This window comes from Streptopelia decaocto (assembly GCF_964273445.1).
Source record: "Streptopelia decaocto genome assembly, chromosome: 2".
NCBI classification, from domain to species: Eukaryota; Metazoa; Chordata; class Aves; order Columbiformes; family Columbidae; genus Streptopelia; species Streptopelia decaocto.
Genome location: NC_138655.1, coordinates 21,501,993 through 21,528,756, shown reverse-complemented (window position 1 = coordinate 21,528,756; position 26,764 = coordinate 21,501,993). Strand labels below are relative to the sequence as shown.

Here is a 26,764-nt window from a genome sequence, read left to right as displayed (position 1 = left end):
CAAAATAGGCAGAAAGGAGTTTCTTATTTTTACAAGACTTGGATACTGTGGGCGATGCTTTTCAATAATGTTTTTAACTGGCCAAATTATAGGTGACCAGTGGCTGCTTTGCAGCAAGTCAGTCAGCTCTGTAGGCTGTCCTTTTATGAAAGCTATTATATTGTGGGAATTAGAAATGATGGGGAGAATTTGTTGTTTATTGGTGCGAGATGGTTATTAAATTAGTTTCTTAGGATTTTTTTTTTTTTTGAGGGGTAAACTGAATTAATAATGACTCATTTTTGTGGCATTATTCAGTAAAATACTATAATACTGATTAGAACTTATTCATACAGCTGTTAAGTATTAACAGTAAATACAATTAAGAATTTTATCTAAAAGAGTGTGAGTGCAGATGAGGGAGGAAAAGAACCATGTAGTTTTTTATAGAGATAGTGCACTGATGGAAACATTCTGGAAAAAGGGTGGAAGTAATATTGCAGAGTCTACATCCAACATTTCTTCTTCTCTGTATCTGTGGGAGAAATCCCATTTAAATGGGATATTATTTCTAAAATGCAATGATATTTGCACTTAATACTCAGAAGACTGTTACCATTTTACTTCCCGGAATATTACTGTAAGGATTCTCTCCCTTACTGCTCGTGTTTCCTTTATAAATATTTTAATATTTATTTAATGTTACTGTGTTCGAGTTCTGACATCTTGGTTATGAATTTCTAATTGGGCATGCAAAATTATGGAGGTAGCTTTAGTAATCACAATAATTTAAATGAACTATGTTTTATATATATATATATACACATATGTATCTGTCAAATCTATAGTCAATGAGTTTTTTCTTACGTCCCTTTGGTGTACTGTGAAATCTTTGAAGCTCTACAAAATGGAGCAATAATTTATGTATCATCAACTGTGATTGTAAAACAGTGCATATTTCCAAGTGCATAGTTTCAGGCCTGCAGCAACCAACAAAGCCCTTAGCAACTGTTCTAATCAGCTACAAACCAAGTCCTGATTCTCTGGATCTGTTTTTGTAGATCAAAGTGCATGCTTTTTGTTGATTTTTTTTTTTTTTTTTTCTTTTTAGAGATATGTGCGCATGGTGCTTTTAGGTGTGTATTTTCTTGTGTGTCTCTGACAAAAGCTGCATATGGTATCAGTTTCAAATCAAAAGACGTCAGAGAATTATTTAATTGCATTTGCTGTGCCTGAGATTTAGAATTATATTTATTCTAGAAGACTGGCAAACAAGAAAGGATTATTAGAAAGCCTAGCCTTCAACCTGGTGTGGGCTTTCTTGTTGAAGGAGCAGTGTCGTGTTTTTCTAGGTAGCAATGCTGTGTGGCCTCAGTTTTTCAACAATATGCAGCAGTAATAATGAGGGACTAAGTAATACTTTCTGTGTCTTCTAAAGTTAAAGTTAGTTAAAAGTTATTTGAGGTTATTGAGTAAAAAGATTCTGTCTTCTGAATAAGTACCAGTATTTTAAAGTTGATCTTGATAAAAGGACTTTGAAGAAGTCATCTATTGAAGAGCCACTAGAAATCTTCTGACGCTTATTTCAGAGGCTCATCCTTCATGTTTTACTCATTAAAAAAAAATCTATTTTATTTTTTTTTCTAATTGAATCAAGGCAGTTTATATTTTAGGTAGATTATTCACTTAAAGCATTGCACAATTAATGTAACACACTTGCTAAACACTGGTTGTTCATGCATTAAGAGTTAATGTTTCAGAACTGTGGTAAGGAAAACAAAAATACCTCTAGCATGTAAAAGATTCTGCTTTGGTGAAGTATAATGTGGTCTGTTTCTTCAGACTTTGAAGTTATATATTTTGTCAGACTAAAAAGAAATTATGCACTTTCTTTTTAAGGTTTTTCTTTCTGGTTTTGCATCTAAAAAGTAAAAGTCATGAGTCCAGAAACATAACACCTGACATTAAGCACAGAATGATCAACTGCTGCTTTTATGAAGTAATAATGTGAGGAAAACAGGATAATGCATACTAATAGCATAGTAGATAATGGAATATAAATCAGAAAGTCATAGGGAACTCGGTAGTATGCATATAACTGTAACTGAAAATACATTCCTATTAATTTTACATCATGTATTCTAGGAGTTCTTCAGTTCTTCTGGAAATTTAGATACACTGTGATTTTGTTGCAGGAAAGCCAGTTATTTCAGCCTTCGATTTCTGATATTATGCCAAACATTATCAGGAACATATATTAAACTAGTTTTTTATAATTTCCCATATAAGCCTTACATGAGTTGGGTTTTTATTTGCTTATTTTTTGTGTTATGGTAGCTGGTGTGAGAGGACCAAAATGATATTCAACTCCTCCTGAGTTAGATTGCTTTTACCATTTAAATGGGTTTAGTTATCTCTGCTAACAGCTTCAGTTGGAGGAATATTGCAGTTTCGTTCTCTTTTGCCTGCTACACGTCAACACTTTGCTGTAAGATGCTATTGCGAGTATAAAAGAGAGAGCTGGTTTACTGGGCCTTCTCCTGGTCCTGCACGTCTGTCTGACATTACCAACTCCAGCCAGTTGCAGCAGTAGGAGCTGTGACTTTACCTCAAAGTTGTGTTTCACCTGTGCTGGGGACTGTAGTGCTATTTCCTGAGTAATAAGTGACGTTCTATTGAAAAATGATTAGAAGTACCTCATGTCAGGAATTCACAAGAATCATTTTTGCATTCTTGGCAGCTGGCAAATAGCTAGTTTGGGGAATAAATTCTTCATGTGTCTGGGAACAGAGTATGGAAAAAGAAAGCAGGAGACCTTTTCTGAAAACATACTTAGTGCTTACAATACATCTGAATTCTAAAGCAGCATCCAAAGGAGCTTCAGTGTTTTTGCAGTCTAACATTTTTCTGATGACTTTCAGGCTAAAAAGACTAAAGAGAATGAAATAAAGTTTTTAAATGTCTTTAAAAACCTTTAGTTATCAGATAAACTGCCATTCTTCATGTATAGTGTACAAATACTGTGCTGTCAGATGCTCTCTTTGTAGCAGCATGCTTTGCAAAGACACAGTTGCTTTGGGCAATATTCAGATTAACACATCACTGCGTAATGGCGAGTCTCCTTTGTGACTAAAATTGATACAAACTGTACAGAACAGTAGCAGTCCAATTTTAACATTGCGGTATATATTCACAGCTTTTCTCTGAGAATGGAAAGCAATGGATTTACCTAAACCTGGTTTCTCCCATGACATGTTGTTTCTTCTTTGTTACAGCTGTGTGAAAGTGAATTTGTTGTCTAGGTTGGCCACACAGGGGCATAAGATAACTAATATGTTCAACCCCAAAATAGTACAAATGTTGTTCACAAATTCTATGGACAGCAGAGACTTAGGAATGGTGCATGTTTTGAAATTAGACACACTTAGTTTAAAAAACTAAACTGTATTTTCTTTTGTTAAATTAAACCCACATATTTTCAAAGATTCTTAAGGGTTTCCACTTTTTCAATTCCTTGGTAAGCATCTGTTGCATAAATACATTGATTTTTCAAAAGGTTACTAAAATGCCTGATAAATTAGCCTGTTTGTGAAACCAGATATTTACAGAGAAAATATAATTTTAGCTAAAAAAAATTATTTTCATTATTTATTTTTCTGTTTTATTTCCTAAATATAGCTATGAGCTATTTACTAATGCTCTGTTTTATAATGAAGCCATCACATGATGTCAAGAATTACTGGCACAGACAATTGTTATTTGTCATGGCGCAAGTAATGATTACTTTGACATTGAAGGAAGCAGATCATTTTCTGTTGCTGTTGGGAAACAGTTTTGTTGAAATATTTCTGTAGAATAGATTTGATTTTTTTTTCCTGACTCTGTATCAGTTCAACAAAGCACAAGGTTAGCTATAATCCCAAGAGTATGTTGCATTTTCAAATATTTTTAGTCTAAGAGCCAAGAATAAAAACACACCATTGATGTTAGAACTGACAGTATATTGTCCATATTCTGAACATACAATACTGAATAATAACTGAAACTGCCTCTTCTCACTTTCAAAAACTAGCTTGTCTATAACTACCTTTAGAAATTTAGTTTGTTGGGATTTTCACATCGACACCCTTTTTACCTCCATACTAGATTCATATAATCCTGTTTTAAATAATTTCCTGAAATTTGCAGCTGATATGCTTTCTCAATTGAAAAAAACATGCAATATTGGAAAAAAAATATCCAGAACTTCTAGTTTTATTCCTACTATGTATTTTTTCCTTAATGAGTTAAAGGCTTAGTAAAGCTATTTCCTCCCCAGATTCTTAACTTTGTCTTGCATCAGAATTCCAACACTAAGCTAATGCCAGCCTATATATCTGTGGTACTTCAGAGATGTTATCCCTGTCAAATGATCCTCTGTCTTTTTTTTGTTCCTAAAATTAGAGGCATAAGCCATATTCAGGTGAATCCCGATGTGCATATATATATATATATAGATATATAAATGCCAGTAAACACAAGGGGAAGACTGGCTGGCACATTAAGTTGTATGTAAAAGGCAGAGAGAGACTCTTACAGCTGTGCATTTGGTCTTCTTTGTACCTTTGCCATGTGTCTCTCTCATGGAGCATTCTATGTTCTCTTTGAGCTGTGAATAAGTGTATGTAACACCATACAAGCTTTGCCTCTTGATTTGTTACTTTGGGAGAAAGTGGGACAAGTAGCATGAGTTTTTAAATATTCTTCTCAGATTTCACTTTGCCTTGGAGGAAGCAACTGAATGTACTAACTTGCCCCAGTGCTACTTCTTTCTGAGGAGTTCTGCATTCCATAGTGTCTTGGCAGCTGTTGTTTTTTGGAGTTGTTTTTTAAATCCCCATTTCTAGGAAAAACGACCCCTGTAACATCCTGTTACAGATATTTTCAGAGAGAGAAAAGTAAGAGATTTCCTTACAGAACCATTTCTCTTCCCATTTCTTCCAGCTCTGGAGAGAGATACCTTCTGTTACTTCCACCTCAGTTGCTACAGATTTAATAAGTTGACATATGCTTCCTCCATGAATCTCACAGAGCTGTGGATATTTGCAGCCATAACAGGCTTTTCTCTGTTCTCATTGTACATCAGCTGCTGTTATATGATGATGGTAATAAAATCCTGGCTGGCATATGATCTTAACCTCACGCCAGGAAGAAAAAGAGGATGGGTCAGAGGTCGATAATTTATCTCAATTCGGATAGTATGTTAAATTGGCAAATTTAAATAATCCTAAATTTGGAAATGATTAACCATGCCTTTCAACTTGATTTTTTTTTTTTTCCTCACCTGGGTGAGAGCAACAGAAATATAATCTATATTTGAGTTACCTAGTACAACATTTTTGATCAGAACATATTAAAAAAATATTTTTCCATTCTCAAATGACTCCAGTAATTTCTGTCATTCCTCAGAACATCCCCATAAGAAGTGGGTATTATCTTATTTTTCTGGAAGAAGAAGAGACAGAGACCATGATATTAAAAAATGACTAGTGATTTTGTGTACTCAACTTGAAACATATTGAAGAGATTTGTTCAATGACAAGATCCCAGTAGTTTATGAAAACTACATGTTCCCACATGGGCACCCAGAGATCAAAGTTGCTAGCGGTGACCCTTGATTAAGTAATAAATATATTTGGGGATAAATTGAGCTCTGATGACTGAACCAATAACTAGCCCGAGCTATCTATTTTACCCTTCTTCAGGGTGGTGTCACTCTGGTAAACCTGGCATGAACATTATGTGAATCTGCTCCAGACTGCCCCAGTTTTGAGTTTACTGTATTGATATAAGGCAAAGTCAATACACCAGACCATTTGCTGTAGCTGGTCAGACTCATAAATATTTCAGTTTTCGCACCTGTGTGGTCAGAACTCACGGAGAGAGTGTTCACCAGTCCTGCTTTGGTCAGCGTGTAAAAAATGGTTAATGGCAGTCATGTGGTCCCTGACCTTGTTTTTACTTCTTTCTATATACTTTTAGCTCTTTTCCATTTTGGTCAGGAAGTTAAATCACATACACATTTATGGCACAATGAGCCTCCTTATGGCACTATCAGTTTACCGGGTCAGTAATAGTAATTATAATGCATTGTAGAAACATGAGGCTTCAAAAAGCAAAACCTTCCTTATCGGAACTAAGATAAGTCTTTGTGTTTCTTGATAGAGAACTTTTGCCAGCTGTTCCTGCCACCATTACTGTTTCAGTGTCTTCTGTTGGTGTGGACCCTGATGTTTCGTGATTTTTTTTCCCTTTTTTTTTGGTTCTTTTTGGTGTAGTGTGATTCTGGGTAGGGAAATAATTAGAAGGGAAAACAAATCAATTTAGATGTCTACTATCACAACTTAAAAGTGGACAGAATAGCACAAATAAAATCGGGAAGTTTGGCTGTGTAGGTCTGGTGAAACTGGCGAGGATGGAAGAGAGTAGTGTTGCAGCTGCACTGCTGCTTTCCTTCCAGGTGAGACAGGGCTGTCCTTCCAACTACGGACCTAGTGTCCCTCTAGATTTCTCAGGAATATACTCTTGATGTCACACTGTAAAGGTTGAATGCAAGTTTACTCATAGAATCATAGAATGTCCTGAGTTGGAAGGGACCCACAAGGATCATCGAGTCCAACTGCATGTGACAACCCCACAGTTCACACCATGTGTCTGAGGGTGTTGTCCAGTCTCCTCTCTTGAACACTGTCAGGCTTGGGGCCCTGACACCTCCCTGGGGAGCCTGTTCCAGTGCTGCACCACCCTCTGGGGGAAGAACCTTTTCCTAATGCACAACCTAAACCTCCCCTGCCACATCTTCCTGACATTCCCTCGGGCTTTGTCACTGGTCACCAGAGAGAAGAGATCCCTCCTCCTCCCCTTGTGAGGAAGCTGTAGCTGCGATGTCTCCCCTCAGTCTCCTCCAGGCTGAACAAACCAAGTGGCTTTAGCCATTCCTCATACAGCTTCCCCTCCAAACCCTTCACCAACTTGGTAGCCCTCTTCTGGACACTCTCCAGTACCTTTATATCCTTTTTATCCTGTGTTGCCCAGACCTGCACACAGTGCTCCAGGTGAGGCCGCACCAGTGCAGAGCAGAGCGGGACAATCACCTCCCTGCCCGGCTGGCCATGCTGTGCTGGATGCACCCAGGACACGGTTGCTCCTCTCACTGCCAGGACACACTGTTGGCTCACGTTCAACTTGCTGTCAACCAGAACCCCCAGATCCCTCTCCGCAGAGCTGCTTTCCAGCATAGAAAGCACTATGTTTCAAAACAATTGAAGAAAGATTGGTATCTGGACCTTAAGGTTCTGGGAAAAGGAATAAAAAAATATATTATTGGCCCCTGAAAAACTGTGAAATCTGAGATGAGCATTGGAGGTAACAGTATCATTTTAGCTTTACTCTGAGATAAAAGGTTTGAAGCAGAAGTTGGAAGTTTTTCAAGTCCTTGGCTTCACTTCAGCCTGTGCCTTGCAATAGGAGGCAAAAGCAGCTTTCTGGTAGCAAGAAATTAGGAGAATGAGGAATGAAATAAAAATGTTGTGTATTGGAGAATTTTGTTGCAAATTTGTCTAAGTATGACAAGGATTACAGATTGAATTGCTGAAACATAACTTTTATTGATTTTAGAATAAGAATTGGGTTGGATTTATTTTACAGAAGTCAGACTGAATTTGCATGATGTCTTTATTCAGAAGAATGAAATTTATCTTGATTAATATACTTTATCCCACTGCAATTTTTGACTTATCTTTCTGATTAAGATATACTTCCAAATTCATATCTTCTGGTATTCCAGATAATATTTTATCATGAAACTTCATCAATATTTTCAATACATTAGTTTTTATTCCAAGCGTTTTAGATAGTAATAGCCATATACATAATAATAGGAACAATAACCTTTACTTGTTAAAAGGTGCACAAAATTCAGTTGACAAGCAAGGTAATGCAATTAAGATAATTGCTTTAAATTAGTTATAATTTTTAACCTATAAAATAATATATCAAGTCAGAGATAGATACTCTAAACCGAAGAAGTTTAGTATGTGGTTTAACTACTGTGGTCCAAAGATGGGGCCTTTTGGCATATATTACACATGCATATTTGTAAGTAAATAATAACTCATTTTATTATTAAATAAGTAGTAGAATAATGAAATGAGAATATTTGTTGCAAATTTTATTTTTTTTCTCCATATAACACATTCAAAATATTATTTTTAAAATTACTTAGAGAAGATGATGAATAAAACATCACTAAAAGATGGAACCTCAGCATTTCAAGATTTTGTAGTTTAATTAGTGTTTTATCATCTCTGGTCCTACAAAATTTATTTGCAAGTATAGTTATATAAATATAATTTTAAAAAACCTAGGAAAACATTAAAAACTTTGGCTGAAACATCAAGCATAAAATCTCTCTTCCCCTCTTACCCCGTCCTCTTCTATATACCAATCTTTCTCTTCACATTTCTTGATTTTCCTAGTGGTTTTTTTTTATGTTGTTGCTCCTATGTCTTCAGATTGCACTCAGAGCAAGTGCTTTTTGCATTGATGTGAAGACTCCAGGGATAGTCAATATTTTATTCACTTGAGAACTTCACTTTTTCACTGCTAATGGTGGCATTGTTCTGCTGTAAAATTACAAGAAAAATGTGTTTTTTAGAGCAGACTCAAACTTTGTATCTCTTGTGTGTCACAGTGACTCTAACACTGTTTGATCATTATTCAAATAACTTACAGTAAAAGCTTTTAAGTGCCCTGTTTTCAAGAACTATTCCAGTAGAACCTGCTTTATCTAACTGTCATACTTTTGGAAGTTTTGGAAAGGTGTCAGGGAGGACAGAAAAGATTTTAAAATGCAACAAGAATGAAAACAGTAAAAACACAGCAAATCAGATAATTAATGTGCCCAAAAGCTCTCTTGCACTCAGCATGGGTCTTTATAGTTAAAGTATACTCATTTGTAGGACACAGCAGAATCATTGTGTACAAGGAGTAGCTGTAATAGTAATTAAAATCTCTTACTTTAGAATAAAGGATGAGAAGCAGGTTATAGTGTCTTTCAGTCAAAGAACTTGGGGAGCAGGGGTCTGAATTGTACACCTGCCACTGTCAACATGTCCTTAGTAGTGCCAGGAAAATCACGTATATGTCACTGCTGGAGTTTTCTGGGCTATATTTCATATTTAATACCTCATGGGAGTCTCTGAAGTTTATACAAATATTTGCAAAGGTCTTAATGATCCTGGGTTTGCAAGTATACGCAAGTGAAAGATCAAATTAAATTTGCATTCTATTTTCTGGGAAGTCGGGTTCATCTTTAGATTTTAAGCCATGTGGCACATGCACAAGGATTTTGTGCCATACCCTTCACTTGTACCAAGGATGCCCCCTGTCATACCAGCTGCAAATTGTATCATATTACTAATTACATTATTTCTCTACACACTGTCAGCTACACAGCTGGTGTGGCCTCACTACAGTGATTTTTTTTTGTCTTGGGATAGGTCTTTCAGAAGCTTTTTTCATTAATTTAGGAACTGAACTTAATTTCTCAACTCTGTAAACATGTGCAAATAAAACAAATGTATCAATTCTAAATGAGTGTGAGGATATTGTGCTGTGAGGATATTTGCCAAGTGTAATAGAGACCCTAAAAAACTGGGTAACTCTATAAGCTACTCAGGGACTCTGCTCACAAGATTGCTCCAGTGTACAGAAATAACCTTATTCTCCTGTTTAGCACAGAAAAAACCTCATTAATTCTGTAGGGGGTGCAGTGTGGCCTCCTGATGGTAAACTGGGCAAAACCCTGCAGATCTGCATTTTTGTGGATTTCATTGTTGCAGTACTTACATGCAACTAATGCAAAGGTATCTTTACTGGATTCTAGTCTGTTGTAATCCACTATGAATAAATCTGTATTTTAGAGTTCACAGCTAAATATAGAAACAAACAAAGCTGAGAAATTTGAATATTGCCCAGTTACTTTAGTTGGGAAGCCTTTTGAATAATCACTGGTGTCTAAATGCTGTCCAAATAGTCACTTTTCTACTGAAGTTATGCAAAGTATATTGATCAGTATTTAATTTTGATCACATGTGGATTATATGTGAACTGTTCTTGTCTCATATGGAAAGAAGTCTATTGTATATATTCACCTTTGATTGGAACAAATGGATATTGAAACAATAGCTTAGGTCAAATTGAGAACTAATCTCCAATCTACTGGTACTTCAGCTGAAGTAAGATGAGCTAAGTAAAAAGAAAAAAACATATATTTTTAATAGGTATTTGGCAATGCATCAGCTTTGCTTGAATTCTAGGTGTTTCATATTAAGAATTTTGAATTTGGAGTGATGTGTTAGTGATGGGATATCTTTTTTTCTCTAGAAAATTATGTTAGTTCATTCTAATTGCCAAGAAAATGTGTGGGAAAAGTATACTGAAATCTAAGGAGTGCAATAGTGTGGAGATAAGATAGGAAATGGAATCTATCATATAGATCTATTCATTGAGTTGCAGTGTTTTATTTCTGTCTATTGCCTATCTGTATTTTTTCCTTTTCCTCGTTCTGTTCTCTCCCCTGACAAGTAAATGCTGCAAAATAACAAAACATCCTCATTAGATCATGTGTCATGGATTCCTCATGTAATGCAAAATTGACACTATAGCAATAGAGTGGAATATTTAATTATCTCCATGTACTTAAACAACACATTTCAGAAACTTTCATTTCTTTTCTAGCTACCTAAGATGGGGATGAATCTCATTCTATTGCATAACAAAAGCACTTCATTCAAAGTTCATCATCTTTCCCTGCTCGTAACACTAGCTAAAAACAAAAAAAATCCCCTTATATTTGGTTCAGTTTTTCAAATGATTTTGCACTAATGGCCATTGGTGACTATTTTTATTTTCCAGAAGAGAATGCACTGCTTTAAGTTATATAATCAAAACAAGAGAAGGTAACATGTTCTCAGGCCAATATATTAATTTCAGATTTTAATCAGCACTGTACTGCATTAGCCTGTGTACTGAGCAGATCTAGAAAGAAAGTTTTATTTTCTATAATTTTGATAGGGTTTGTACTTAATCATTCTATGCAGTGCATTTTTAGAGTGTACTTGAGCAAAGACAGAGCTGGATGCACTCAAAAAGTATAAGAAAATGCTACATTGATTAATTTTAATGCACTTTATACTAATTGCAAACTGCCTGATGCCAGCATGAAACTGATACAGTCATAGTAGGGACCTTTGTTTATAGATCCTATACCCCGACTTTGCCTGTATCAAAACATATCGGGCAGTCCAATGTAGAAGCATTGCTGCACTGGTTTCTGAGAGCAGCTGTGAGGAAGGAGACTGTCGATGCCACAGCAGACATCTGTGTTAACTCTGCAGTGAAACCACAGCCTCCATTTCGCCTGATTATGTTTTCTGTCTATGATACACTTCGTGCTGATTAGCTGCACTTTCTGCTGCAGGGCTGCTGCATTTCATTTGTGGTATATAATCACGTATCATAAAGAAGGCAGCCTGAATACTTAACCAGGGATGATACTACATTTATACAGGTATCTATATTATCATGGATTAAGTATGGTTCTGTGGTTAATGTTAAATCTTGCCCTTATTTTTTTTTTTCCCCCTCTTTTTTTGAAGCAGAAAATTCAACTTCTTTGCTTGTATGAAGGAAAACAAAAATCTCAGGTATTCCTAACATTCTCTCAGGAAAACTAGGTTTGTCTGTGTATCTTGAAGCATCTCTAATCCTGTAAAATAATTTAAATATGTGCATACTGGGTCTTATTTTTTTCCAGCTCTGTACAAACACTAGAAGGAATAAGGTACTAGTACAGCCTTTTTCAATTTCTTTGTAGCTATATGATCTCCTAACTGAAAAGGACTGAAACTGAGCAATTGAAGATAATTTTTCATGAATCTTTATTGATCTTGATTAGTTGATAGAGGTGGGTTTTACTCTGGTGGTTTACTTATTTTAAGCTATATACACAGAAGAAATTTATTTTTTTCAAGAGGATTACAATGTCTACTGCTGTCTTCAGTAAATCTAATACAATAAAACAAGTATACATTTTGCAATGAAAAGCTCTTATGCTATCCCTCCCAAGCATCCTTATAGTCCTTCTCTAAACCATCTTTCTATATGTTGATGAGAATTTTGGCTTCTAGTGAGTTACTTGGAAAAAGGAGCTTTGTATTTGAACTTCTAGTGATGAACATATGTTTATGGCATGTTACTCAGGAACTAGGATTGAGATAAAATAGACTTTTAGAAAATAGCAGTGAACTTCAGATAAACATCACCTGTAGAATGGAAATTTAATGTTTTCCACATAAAGCCCACAGGTGCCTGTTGGGGCTTACCAGGAGTGGCAGGTTATCACCCAATTAAAAAGTTTGGAACACCATGTTGTATTTTGAGTAGTATTTCTAACTGTTAAGTAGAAGGTGGAATGTGCTGTCCTAAACAGCTTTGAAACACTGACACTGGGATCCACTTTGCATAATTCTACATGAACATTTTTAGCAAATCTAGATTTCAGAAAAGCAATAAAAGGGGTAAAAAAAAATCCAGGAGAGAATAATGAAGAGAAATAGAAATATGTCCAGGTGAGTTTAGTTAGAGTTGAAAGGAGACAGGTTAACAGCATAGATATGTATTAATTCCTTAAACAACAAGAAAGAAAGTGATTTAAGAGATTAAAAAAAAAATAATCCAGAAATGTGGTGTAATTAATAGAGGGTTTGAATTCTTGTGCAGTTTCTTAATCTACCACATTATGCAACGAATCACATAGGAAATGGTATAAGCCTTAAAAAATAAGACCTTCTGAAATTAGATGGAGAAAACTCTCGAAAATGTACTGTAGGGAAAGATCCTTCATTGTCATGGAAACAAACTAGGTGATCTAATAAGTGTTTTCCATCTCTAGCCCTATTCTATTTCTGCCATTTTTTTTTTTTCAGGTGAAGTTATTATAGAGAAGGGAGGCATTTTTGATTATTTTTACTGTCTGGCAATGCAGTGTAGTATACTAAGAGCTGAGATTTCAGTACTATCTCTGGAAGTTTATCTTTCATTAAGTAGGAATTATTGTTTACTGTAACTGAATGCCTAATTAAAACTCAAGCACTAAATAGCATTATTAGCAGAACAAATACTACTGCTACTATCTCTGTTTTCTCCATCATGCCAGCATCGCTTCTGTTATATTTTGCTAATTCTTCTGTCTTTCAGTTCAATGCAATGTAAGTCAAAGAACTGAAATTAAATTAATTAATTTTATTTATCTTTTATCTAACATCCTTTTGACAAGGAAGACCTTGTTTTCAGAAAAATCTTTGGACCGAGTTTGTATGTTACCTTTTACACAAGTTTTTATGAAGTAAATTTTTGTTCGGAATATTCTCTAAAGAATAATATCGCATATAAAAATCATGCTTCTTCCCATAAGGTTGAAAATTAATTTGACCTAAACCCAATCTAACAGCCTTTTTTTTACAAAGAGGTAACTGTCACCTGATCACTTAGAGAATTTTGTAGCTAAAACATTATCAGAAGTTGTGTTTGCTTAAATTCCAGTTTTGTATTTTGTCTTTATTTACAAGACTTAATTCAGAAGTCATGTATCTATATAAAGAAATAACAAGAAACCCTGGGGACAGAATGTATAGATTTTGAAGGCATTTTTAATGCTTGGTGCACTTATCTGCAGTTTCTAAGTTTTCAGCAGAAAGGTTTTACCCTTTGCATTGCTAAAATGGAAAGCTATTATATAAAAACCAGTTATATAAACTTTTTGAGTCAGACAGTATCTTTACAAACACTTGACATTGAGCTTGTATTTAAAGTTCAAAATGTAGAAGGAATATTTCAAAAGCTGACACTGAGTTTAAGAGGCTGGTATCAGGCACCCAGAACATTTCAGACTGCAGAAAGAAATGCCCAGCTCTGCTTTGCCTCATGTGAAATCAGTGGTGAGACAGATATTTTAGGGCAGAGACCAGTTGACATATTGTAGGCAGCTGCATTAATTTAAGTGTATTGCTGACCAGAAAAGGTGAGGTAGTAGTAGCTTCAGTTTTTTGGGGAGCTAGGATTGGTAAGGAGATGTGAGTGCAAGGTTTACAATTACTACTGTTCCTTGAAAATTTCCTTGCTGGCTACATCCCACATTAATGCCTCTTGCTCACATTGCACACCTAAGGTTTTACATGCTGAAGATAATTAACCAGTTAGTGGTAATTATAATGAAACTCAGAGCATTCTGAAAAAGGGAGTGTGAGACAAATATGAATATGACCATTAGATGCACCCAGATTTCAAATCAGTTGTCTAAATGAGGTCAGTGTATCCTTGTTACAGCAGTTTGAATGGTATTTTGGCATTATAATGTGTGGAAATATTTAATGATGATATAACTTCTAAAGACAACAGAAGTTGCTAAAGAATAAATATTTGTTTGTAGCAGTAATTTCTTTATCTTTCCTTTGGCAAAGGCAGTTCCTTCTACTTAGATTGTAAGAAGATTCATATATAGAGAAGGGATCAGTCATTGATGTGATAAAGAAATGCTATCCTTTTCTTTCCCTTAGTAGTTTACATGTAGTGTCTATATAAAAAAGTCTTATTCTTTCATCTAACTACTATGGTGGTTGATTGGAGGAACAGTGCTGCTTAGAGAATAAATACAAACCCTTTATGATGTAAAAATTACACAAAATAAATAATATAAGATTAATAAAATTTAAATTACCACAGCCCGAGTCTTAAAACTAAAACTTTGATTGAGGCTACTCAAATAAATTCATTGAAATACAAAAAAATCTTTGAGTCCCTTTTTAAGCAGAGGTCCAAGCCTACAGCAATGTTTGCTTATCCTTGTACACTCTGACAGCAGTGGAATCCTTCAGAAGGTAAATTTGTTAGACAATTCTCTGCAAATGCAGTTTAATGTGATTTGCCAAAAGTAAGCTCTATACTGTATCATTTTCCGTAGAAGCTTATTTCCAGCTATACTAATTATCAATATCCTGCTTTCAGACTTGGAGTTATTTTTTCAAACACCTTCACTGTTTAATTTAACACCATTCAAGTTCCTGCACTTAAAAAAAAGTATGATTTCTACAGTGAAAATATCAAATATAGTCTTACATTAAAAATTCTCTGAAAATATTGCAGACTCATTTAAAAAATCTTCATACTCCCAAAGAAGGTACATTTGAAAATAATGTATTTCAGCTTATTCACATTTCACTTAAATCTGTCCTGCATTCCTGTTAGTCTAATGAGAACTACAGTGCTGCCTACCTTTTCTTCCCTTATGGCTGTCAACAGCAGCTGTTGCAGCCAAACCACTGAGATGAAAAAGAATCAGCACAAAATATAGCCACATTTTTCAGAATATAAATTTAGGCTCTGCGTGCCAAAAGAAAGAGAAGAATATTAATTCATTAAAAGTAATAAGCAAGGCTTGTCAGGTATTTATTTGTCTAATAAGATGGTTACGTTGATTCTGATTGTGTTTAAAGAATAGCTACAGGAGAAAAATTCAATATAAATGTTTAAAATTAAAATTAGATTTATCATTAGCTGTTTATTTCTGTTCTTTGTCTTTTGTGCTACCGTCTCCAGAATTTCTCATTTTATATATTTTCTTTAATAGAAGCCACATAAAATTTAATTGAATAGCTCTGAAATACTGTACAGAGACAACTACAATTAATTCATTCAAGTAAAAAACATACTTCTCCAAATGCTTCAGGGTACATATCCAACTGCACTGTCACTCTGACTGGTTCCAGATAAGTTTCCTGTTCAGTCATCCACAGATGCAATGTTAGACTATAAATTGTTGTAAAATTACATCAAGGATATTTTTTATTACATATATATATATGTATATGTACATGTATATGTACCTATATTTGTATATACAAACACACGCATTTAAAAATACATTTAATAATTAATACAAATTTATGGTTGTCCTCAAGAAGAATTGCTCTTTTTGTTTGGCTTACATTTTGAAAAATAAATCCACATGCATCTTGTAAATTAAGCAGTTCATGGAAATCTGTGGAGAATTACTTAGGTAGCTGATAGATCATGGACACCCACATTTTCATGACTACATTTATATACTGCTTGCAGTTCTGAGCAGGTCCTACTGGTTTTGTGGAGCTGAACATCTTGTCATGCAACAAAGGCGTGGCACAGTGTGGGATTCCCAGGTGAGGCTCAGAGACACGTGGGACAAGCAGGGAGCCCCAAGGCCAGCACAAGACACACCGACAGTGGACATGCTTGCTCAGAAACACAACTTCCTCCTGAGAATCCACAGCTGTGGCCTGGGGTTGTTTGTTCTCCTGTTAGTGAAAGCATAAGGACCTCCTAGAAGGTTACTAAAGTGAAAGATGCATCAGAAAAAAGAAACATATTGTGAGGGTCACAGTCTCGCAGTTGGATCACAGAGACACCAAACATAGCACTCCATGTAGTAGCCACTGCTCCCTGGAGGCAGCCAGGAGGTGAGGGATACCCCAATCAGAGATGCAGTTGAGTGAGTGGAAGTAGAATATGAGGAAGTGGGAGTAGATCCCCAAAATGCCAAAAACGCCCTGAAATTTTATTTGCTTGTCACATGGGTGACTTGCTTCACCAGGGCTGGGAACTTGGTGGAGTTGTGGAGGAGAGCATCTATTTATTTGCTTACGTATCCCATATACAGCTTAGAAACATAATGAGTCAAATTCTCAGATTCCTAAATCTTCCAATTTGCTATGTAAGAACAGTTAAGGATTAACCTAGGATTTTGTTTCCCACTTAATGAACTACATACTTATGAAACATTTGTCATTGTCCACCTATATAAGTTCATATAAGGGAGCAAGATTGTCTTGCCTTCTCAACTTTGACTCTATACCACTAGTATAGCCAGCTCCTGATTTCTGATTTTAAGATATTTTTAATCAGAAGGTAGAGCAGTTACACCTATTCTTCTCTTACATGTTTTATGGATAGTTATTTAGGCACTTTTAAAAATATATTCATTAGCTCATTAGAATCAAGTAAACATTTCTGTTTCAGTTCATTTCCTGTAAATGTAAAGCTTACAAAATTTCAGACCACAAAGTAAGTATTAAAAGCAGTATGCTGTAGAAAGATCCTATAAAACTGGAGAAGATAAAGGGATATTTACAGATTAATTGAAAGAGTATATAATTAATAATTTATCTGTTATTTGGTTTTAGTTTGATATATTGTTTTTTATGCCCCCCATCTTTTACAGGAAATGCTGAGGTTTTTGATAATTGTAGCTAAAAATCTTCTGTTATCCGCAGCTTTCTTCCTGGTTCTCGGCTCTAGAGGGTAGTGTGGTAAGTTAAGGCTCTAGCAAGAGATACTGGAACATGTGGAGTTGTCTTGCTTCTGTCTTTCTCTCTTTAGTGGGTTAGCGGCCAAGGCTGGGGGTTGGAGGAAGAAGCGCTGGTTGGAGTGCTTTGAAATCTCATAGCATGAGATTGGTCTTGAAAACCTAAAAAGGGGGGTTTATTGTCAGAGGCGGTATGAGAGGCAGGACTGATTCAAATACTTTAAAGGAAATTGTGTATCTGAAATTCATTTTCAGACTACAATCAAACATATTGATCATGCCACTGTACTCAGCACTGGTGAGGCCCCACCTTGAATCCTGTGTTCAGTTTTGGGCCCCTCACTACAAGAAAGACATTGGGGTGCTGGAGAGAGTGCAGAGAAGGGCAACAAAGCTGGAGAGCTGCCTGGAGCACAAGTCTGATGAGGAGCAGCTGAGGGAACTGGGGCTGTTTAACCTGGAGAAAAGGAGGCTGAGGGGAGACCTTATTGCTGTCTACAACTGCCTGAAAGGAGGTTGTAGCATGGAGGGGGTTGGTCTCTTCTCCCAGGCAGCAAGTGATAGGACAAGAGGAAATGGCCTCAAGTTGCACCAGGGGAGGTTTAGATTGGATGTTAGGAAAAAATTATTCATGGAAAGGGTTGTCAGGTATTGGAACAGGCTGCCCAAGGAAGTGGTGGAGTCACCATCCCTGGAGGTGTTAAAAGGCATTTAGATGAGGTTCTTAGAGACATGGTTTAGTGCTAGAGTTAGGTTACGGTTGGACTCGATGGTCCTGGGGGTCTCTTCCAATCAAAATTATTGCATGAGTTTATATTTTTGGGGTTTGATGTAGTAATCTTTGAGATTTTTTTCTGTATGACAGAAGTAGCACAGGAGTCTATCCTGTTATTGTAAGTTATGTATTAGTTAGGCATTTGTCCATAGATTACAGATGGCAAGGTAACCATCAGCAAAAGCAAGGACATATTATGCAAACTTTTCCTTTTATTTAAAAATATGTGTGCCCTCTATTTTCATCATTAGGAGCTTAATTTCTAAATTAGAAACAGACTATGTCCTGAAGATTTAATTGTAAACATAAGCAAAAAATTTCCATGCAGTTCTCTATTTTAAATGACTTATGGCCCAGTGTAAGAACTTATTTTACTATTACTTTGTAATCCGTAAATATGTTATTAATTATTACTTAGTGAATACATAAGTACATTATTATGGTATAAGCCTGCAGGTACTACTGGTCTTGTACAGTTCTGCAGCTTGAGGTGATCAAACCCTGACAGAAATAGTTACAGGTTGTATAGGAGAATAAAAAGTTACATCTTCTTCTAAACTGTATACTGTGGGAAGAGGTTAAATGGTGTCCAGCTGGCCTCAGAATAGCGCATCAGTTTAATCAACCTGATGGATGGGAAAGGACGGGTTAATGAGAGGGGGTGGAAGAGTCAGGGAAGAATCAGGATCCTCTTCCTTGTGGCTTTGGCTTGAGAAAGAACCCTATCTGTGGATTTCACAAGTGAAGGGTGAAAAACCTGTCAGTTTCTCAGCAGTGTTTGACTTATTATCATAATTATGGTTATTGTGTTATGTTATTATGGTTATTGTGATTAAGAGAAGGAGCTGAGAAGGCTCAAGCAGAACTGGAGATGAGGTATAGTTTGGAGGAAGAACATGAGTACCTGAAAAGTTGAATGGACTGCTTATGTTTCATGAACTGCTCATGTAAGTTGCGGTCCCAAAGTTGACTCATGACAGAGATAAAATTGGGGGTCAATTAGTCAGGTAGTAAAGTAATACAGGAACAGTAAGAGTTTCAAATGGGCGAGTTCCTAATGGCTTGGCAAATCAGAACCTTTTGTTGACTGTAGGCTGGTGTTTCATGACTTTGTCTTTCATTCAGACAAAATTTTGTCTTTCAGAGAGCTGTGAACATAAATCAAGTGTGATCAGATTTGCCTATGTGGGAGATAATTTAAAAACATTAGTAAGATCATTAACTGTATCCAATTTTAGGTGCAGGTCTTTCAAAGGGATTTTCACTCCTGAGAAATCTTAAAAAAGCTCTACAGCGGGTCTTCGAAGTCTGGAAAATCTGCCTTAAAGTTAAAGAGGCTAAAGATGCAGTATATTTAAAGAAGGTAAAGTGTGTATTTGATAATGGTTGATAGGTGCCTTCTCCCTGAAAAGTTTTTTTAGATGCAGCAAAATCCATTAGCTGAAAGGAAAACAAGATCTTAGACTAGAAAAGGGTAAAAAATTTGTTCTAGAGTTGGGGGATTTTACATCAGAAGACTCTAAATAACAATTAAATGTTTTTAGGAGCTTATTTTTCAACTCAAATGCAATTTATGGTCTTGATGTAAGAAATATCATTTTTGTCATCTAGGTGACCATATGGGTTGACAAGAATAATTCCTTTAGAATTTAATTTATGAACCAGCTAAAGGCTAAGTGGGGGATAAAATCTATAACGTAAGCCACAAAGATCTGAGACAAAGGGAGATAAGGAAAGTTGTAGTAAAAGTAAGGGAGTGTCTGGGTGGAGATAAAACTACGTTACATAGGAAGAGAGTGGAACTGTGCACAGAAGTAATATGGTCTGCTTATGGACATCAGGGTAATGCAATAGATCTTTTTTTTTTTTTTTTTCCCCCCAGATATTCCAAGGTGAAATGGTCTTAATATTTAGTTCTCATGAGCATAATATTCTTTCAATGTTTTTGTTTTATCTTTATAGCAGATCTTATATGTATTTATCCACAATAACATGTGAAAACAGCAGTACTAATTGGCCACAAGCAGGTGAACTTTGTTGCAGTTTTGAAACAAGCTTTCAGAATTAATTTTAACCATTCATCCTGGTAATAAAATATTATATGCAATGTTGTCATTTAATTTTTTCATAGACATTTGTTTTATATTATATTTTTCTTTCCCAATGAACCAATTTACTGAGTTTCAAAAATATTTGCTTATCTTTTGACATCCATTAGTCCATCCATGCCTTTTGTGGCTGCAGTCAGTCAATAAGAGATATTTTAATTCAAGCAAACTTTCCATAGTGGGCATTTCAAATAATATTGATTTTAGTATTAATTTTGTTTTAAAATAAGTCTTAAAGACTATTTTACCTCAGAGTGTAATTTAGATATGTACTACTGTATATTTTTTATTGTATGTATTGCATGTCTTATGTTCAATTTTAGCAGTCCAAATGATTGGAGGGTAGATACGATATCTGTGCAGTTTAAGCAGATTACCCAGGTGGTGGGTATTGCTGATTCACCACTACAGTCACAGGTAGCTGTTTCTATGACCATCATTGAAATATTTATCCTGACTGTCATCAATGTATCTGTATGCATATCAATTTATCCCATAAATTCTGAGGTTAAATGGACTCATGGCTTAAATAATGTATTTTGTTAAGAAAATATACATCTTTCAATCAGCAGTTTTCAGTTTTCATTTCAATCCATTGTAAAATCATTCAGATTCTAAGAGTGTTGTTAAAGGAGCCCACCTCATCGTTTAGTTTCAAATATCATGTATTAGATCTTGTTACTGTTTTTCCTAAATCAAGAGGGTACCTGGGATGAAATTTGTTTCCCATTTGATAAGCTAAATAGTCCATATTCATTGAGTCTTTGTTAAATGACATATTCTCAGTGGTTGAACCTTACCTGTTTGTACTTCCTGGAGTTTGGTCAGTAGACTTAGACATGATCTACAGAGTCAGTTGCAATATAACTTTATAGCAATAACGGAGGTAATACAAATTTTGTAATGAATTCGATTTCCTCAGGTCTGTATTTAGACATTCATGGGTTATGTTAGCCTCTTTCCTCCGATTCTTTCTTGAAAATGGAAGCGACCACTTTTCAATGTGGAGTCTTCTATCCTAACGATATGACTTACCTGTTTTTTCCTGGCTGTTAAGATTCCTTGTAGCTATGCTGCAACATAATTTTTGAAGTTATCCCATTCCTTTAGTCATTCAGTCAGTGTCATCCTGACAAGTTCATGTTTACTTGGAAGATATGTAAATATAAATGTGTAAATAACTATTGGCACAACACTCCCAGTGCTTTGGGATCTTGAAAATCACTTTTAACACATGACCTTGTTCTTTGTTTTGCCCTTTGAAGCTACTGGGTACAAAACTATAAACTCTGTATCATTTAAGAATGTAAACCAATCATTACTAAAATTAGAGATTTCATTAGCTCTTGATGGAATGGGAAATATTTATGTTCATGACCACCTAATATCTATATGTCATCTGGCTTCCTTTCAAACCACAGGAGAGCAATACCTGCTGACATTTCTGTCTATCAACTGAAAATTTTCCATTTCGTAACAGATTCATACAATTGTTGGAATTTCTGTGCTCTTAGTATACTTGGAGAAATACTTCATACATTTTTTGTTCTCATCTCGTTTGACAGGGGATGTTCCTTATATATGTTTTGTTCCATTACTAGATTTCTGTTAACTTCTAGCTTTATGTTAATTATTCTCAGCTTCCTCTCTTTCCCACTTGTTATATTTGTGTAACTACTTTCACTTACTGCTGAAGTGAAGGACAACTGCTAAAATCTTCTGAAGAGTACTTGAGCAGAATTTCCTTTTTTGAGTTCACATTTTTTTCCCTCATTTGCTTTGCATCCTTATTTGGAATTGTTTTCAGTTTTGGGGCACAGATTATTTTTAAAAACATTGTGGGTATATTGCAGGCTTGGACTTGACTGTGAGTCACATAACAAAGATGAAGTAATTGTGCTAATCTGAACCTAGGATGTTACTCAGTTTTGGTTCCGGTTCCTCATCGTCTCAGGATGATGTCTGTAAAGGTTGTCTTGTGTTGAATTTTTTTTTTTTTTTTTTTTTTTTTTCACTATTGACACCTATCTTTCTAAAAAAATTGTAGGGACATTTTGCATTGATAGCCTGAGACTTCCAGTATGTGTGACATATATGCCTCTACTAATATCTTCACATCATGAAAAACTTTTACTTTGTTACCCTATAGGTGAGCCTTAATGAATTTGTCATTTACTCAGCTAGTGTGAACAGATGCTTTGTAGCTAGTCTGATTCTTGGCAACTGCAATCTGGAGGTGGAACAGCTGATTGATCCTGTCACATGATGCAAAGTTTGTGCGTACTAGGTGATGCTCAGGGGTAGCTGGAAGTTATAGCAAACTTGTAGTCTATCCTTTGTTTTTATATGTTAAATCATTTATTTAAAAACATCTGAGATAATTTCACTGAAAGCTTTTCAGTGTACTTCCAGGTAGGTAGGTTAGTGAACAAAAGGGACATAATTTATAAAGTGAATTTTCTGACCCCCTTTTAGTGACATAATTGTATGAAGATACGAGTCTTTTTAGAAATGGTGCATTTATGTTCTAGAATTTCACACCTAGACAAATGTTCACTTCCAAGTTGTGATTAATAATGCCTTCAAGAATAGTCATTAGTTCTTAGTCTTCTGAAATTATCTGTTATCTTCAAAGGTGTTGTATGGCAGTGTCATTAATTCTGATATGTGCCATTATGATTAGCAGAAGCCCATCAGACAATAATTATATCTTCTATCTTGAGTTTAGAAGGCAGTGTGGCATCCAGTGGTGTACCTATTTCTTGCAGAGCTTTTTTTAAGTTTTCATTACGTTCTATCAACAGAGATCATCAAGGACTATATCTGTCTCTTGGATGTTCTCTCTATGAACATGTTTATGTGTCTTACTGTTTGGGTTGGGTAGCCATTAAAAGTCCTTTAAGCAATTATAAGTCCTGTAGCTTACTCCATTCCAGTGAGCAAGATATGGTTACATTATTTGGCAGTTTTCTTCATTGACATCTTGGATAACTTTGTCGGACAGTTTAGAGGCTCTCAAAAGACCTCGTCTATACTCTACTAGTAAAAAAAACAGCCCCTTCTTTGAAATTAAAGTCGATGAGTTAAAATGTGACTGCAAGCAGAATTTGAGTCTCCGAAACATTGTTCCTTTGTATAATTGTTACTTAAAGGTGCCTTCCTATAGCCATAATAATATCTGGCAGGTATTTTGCAAGACTGAAGTTCTTAGTGGCTTACTACTCACTACAGAACATACAGATGAAGTGTCCTTTAGGTCACTTTCTTACTTACTTCCCTAGTATTCGCACACTTTCAAGTCAAACAGCCTGTTTTTCTTTTCCTTTTCTTGTCCTTTTCCTTTAGGCTCCTGCCTCCTCAGGAAAACAAACCAAACCAAACGAAAAACGCAATAGAAAAAGCAACAACCCACCAACCTTTGCATGCCCTTAATGTGAAAAAGAATCCTTTCTTGAGAGAGAGAGAACAAAGACCTTTAAAAACTAAAACGTAATGTAGCCTATGGGGAAAAGTGCAAAGTTGATTCCTTTTAAAGGTTTTCCAAATGAATGAGATCATGTAATAAAACGTAGTAGAACACATAGATTCTTAAAGTATAAAGAGCTCAGCCAGGCAGGGCTATAGTCACATTTATTTGAGGCACATTCAATCTTAACAGTCTTTAGAACAGTTCCTTGTAGCTGAATTCACTCATTTGCTAAATATACTTACTGTAACTTAATGTCTTATTTCTGATGTGGGTAAAGTTATGTTACAGTCTTTGGATGAGAATCCTTTGGCTCTTGTTGGCTGTTTGTGCTGCTAATTAGCATCTCACTTTCAGAAATTTAAGAAGGTTCTCAAAGGAGATCCTATGTCCTCAGAGCATGGGGAAAAGGTACTAGAATTGAGCCCAATCCCTTACATTGCAGTTAAGGATGCAAGCAAATACTTTTGAGAGGTTTACAAAATACCACCTACTGCAAAGACTGACATTGTTTTGTTTGTTTGTTTGTTTGTTTTTTCTTTTCTTTTTACACCTAAAAAATTAGACCAATAATGTAAGATTTCAAGAAAAGGGAAGAAATGACCAAGAGCTTTACCAGTATCTTATATTTTTACAAAAGGAGTAACACCCACAGATAAAAATGCCACATGACCTTAATAAGTAGACGATACTTTATACTCCGGTGAAGGCAAAAAAAAATAAGTCCCTGCCAATCTGACATAGCTAAAATTCGTTCTTGACCTCAACTGCATCAGTTAGTCTATCCATGAAAGGGTAACAAAGATGCAACAATGAGACAGCTGATATTTTTTTCATGCCATCTGGAACATGCTTGTCTTCCTCTCAAAAATCTGTTCCTGGATAGAGCCAAAATCTCACACATCAGTGAGAACGAAAGTCTAGCAAATCTAAAATGAAATCATACTTCTGGGAAAACAAGACTGTACATATGAGCACTGAAAGACACAAAGCACAGGACTTGTTAAACAAGATGGTGGAACAAGCAGGATCTAAGCCTTGTTTTTCTACATTTCCTTATGTGTGGTAGTTAAACCCAGTCCTATGTGCTCATATCTCAAGCTTATATTTCTATCTCATGGTCAGATGGCACCTTGTTAAGAATTACTTTTTCTATTGTAAAATAATGTAGGTTTTGAGCCTCTGCTACAGCTTGGGATGCAATCCCAGAAAAGGACTTCATAGATGGTTAGACACCTTTTCAGGTTTTAGTCTTAGTTTATTCATGACTGATTTGTATCTATTGCATCTTGTTACAGAATTATCCTGTAGCTTAGGGTGTTATTTTCTCTCTCTGTTTGTCCCTAATTAAATACATAGAGTCATAATATTCCCTCTTGACTTTCATTTTGCATAGCTAGATAAGGTAAACCATTTTAGTATTACTTTTTAGCGAAATTCTCCATTTTCCTAGTCATTGCAGTGTGTCTTCCACCTGATTTACTTTGTTTTGAAGATAAATGACTTAAAGTATCTAAGTTAGACTTACAGTATCTCCTACAATGATACCAATACTTATTTCTGTTACTGAGAGTAAGTTTTTGTTTAGTCCTAGAATCACTGTTGCCTTTTTCACTATAAATCTCCTTTGTATTATACTACAGTCATGCTGTGATCAATCACTGCATGTATCCTGTATTTGATTTAGAAACACCACCTGGGTCTCCTCAAACAGCTTCAGTCAAGGACTGCATACTTTGCAGCAAAAATTTTTGCATTTAAGCAAGATTATTATTAAAGTTTCCCATTTCTGTTGTTGTGTTTTATTTTGTATGTCTGGAAACTCTCAGATTCAGGTGATGAATGTGGATGCTTCTGGGCTGCACATTTCTGTGTTTACTTTCTGCTACACACTATAGAAGTTTGCAAAACAGCTTTGTGGCTAGCTTTAAGGAGTAAGACCAACCAAAACTGTATTTCAAAGATTCAGTTCAGGCTTGTTGTGAAATCACAGCTGTGGTGATGTGGTGGTGGTTGGTGCTTTTAAAAAAATTTATTCTATTTTTTTTACCTGTTCCCAAGAATGGATGTTGTAGATTTCCATTTCAGAATCTTTAGGAGTCAGGTTTTCTACTTTTTCTCTCCAGCTGAAAGGGCTAGAAACTTACTTTATTAAAAAAATATGTATTTGCTTTTTAAATTAGATGAGATTATTTTTTTCTGCTTAATGTGTAGATCATCTAAGTAAAATTCAGCTTGCATGAATTTTCATATGAGTCAATGAATTCATCAGTCAATGGAGGGCAAAGCGTGGTCCTACTCCAGAGAACTCAACATCTGTTAATTTAGTGGCAAAAATATTTACTAGGTATCTCATTGGAAGGAAACATATTATTTAGAGAAAATAGAACAACTGTTTTGGTTATATAGTTGCCACTTAAAACTGCCCACCTAGTCTAATGGTATGGACTATGATGTATAAGAATAATGTAAAAGTTGCGCCTGCTGAAGCACCACCTTTGTATTTTCTTTTCCCATCCAACTGACTTTTTCATGATGTAAGCAAGGCCATATGGGTCAGATATTCATGTACCTCAGTTTCCCGTCTCTGACTCTGTTTAGGGAGCAGGATGAAAAGCAGTGAAAGTGTAGAACACCTTAGCTGCCAAGATGTAGAAGTTCAGGGATTTCTTGAGGCATTATTTCAGCTGAGTGTTTCTGATATATCTGTCCTCCCATTTTTAAATAATATTCTTAATCCAGTTAGTGTTTTGGCATACACATGCTATTATACTATTGTGACATGTGAATTATGTCCTTTGTGGAAAAAAAAGTTTCATTTTTGTTTGTTTTAAAAGCTGTAATCTGACAGTTTCATGGTGTACATGCAGGTTTGTGAGATACAGTGACTGAATGTTTCCTGTTGATCTTTCCATTTTCATACATGATTCTATGAACTGACATCTTCAATCAGCCTTCACTGTTTCTTTTCAACATTTCAAAGCATTATTTCTATGCTT

The 26,764-nt window shown here is 35.5% G+C and overlaps 1 protein-coding gene across 29 annotated transcripts in view; it reads left to right on the top strand.

The window, feature by feature from the left end:
• The window catches only part of RIMS2 (regulating synaptic membrane exocytosis 2), a gene marked incomplete at its 5' end in the record, with an annotated part of 471,635 nt that overhangs the window by 140,442 nt on the left and 304,429 nt on the right, over window positions 1-26,764 (top strand). The window lies entirely within an intron of this gene.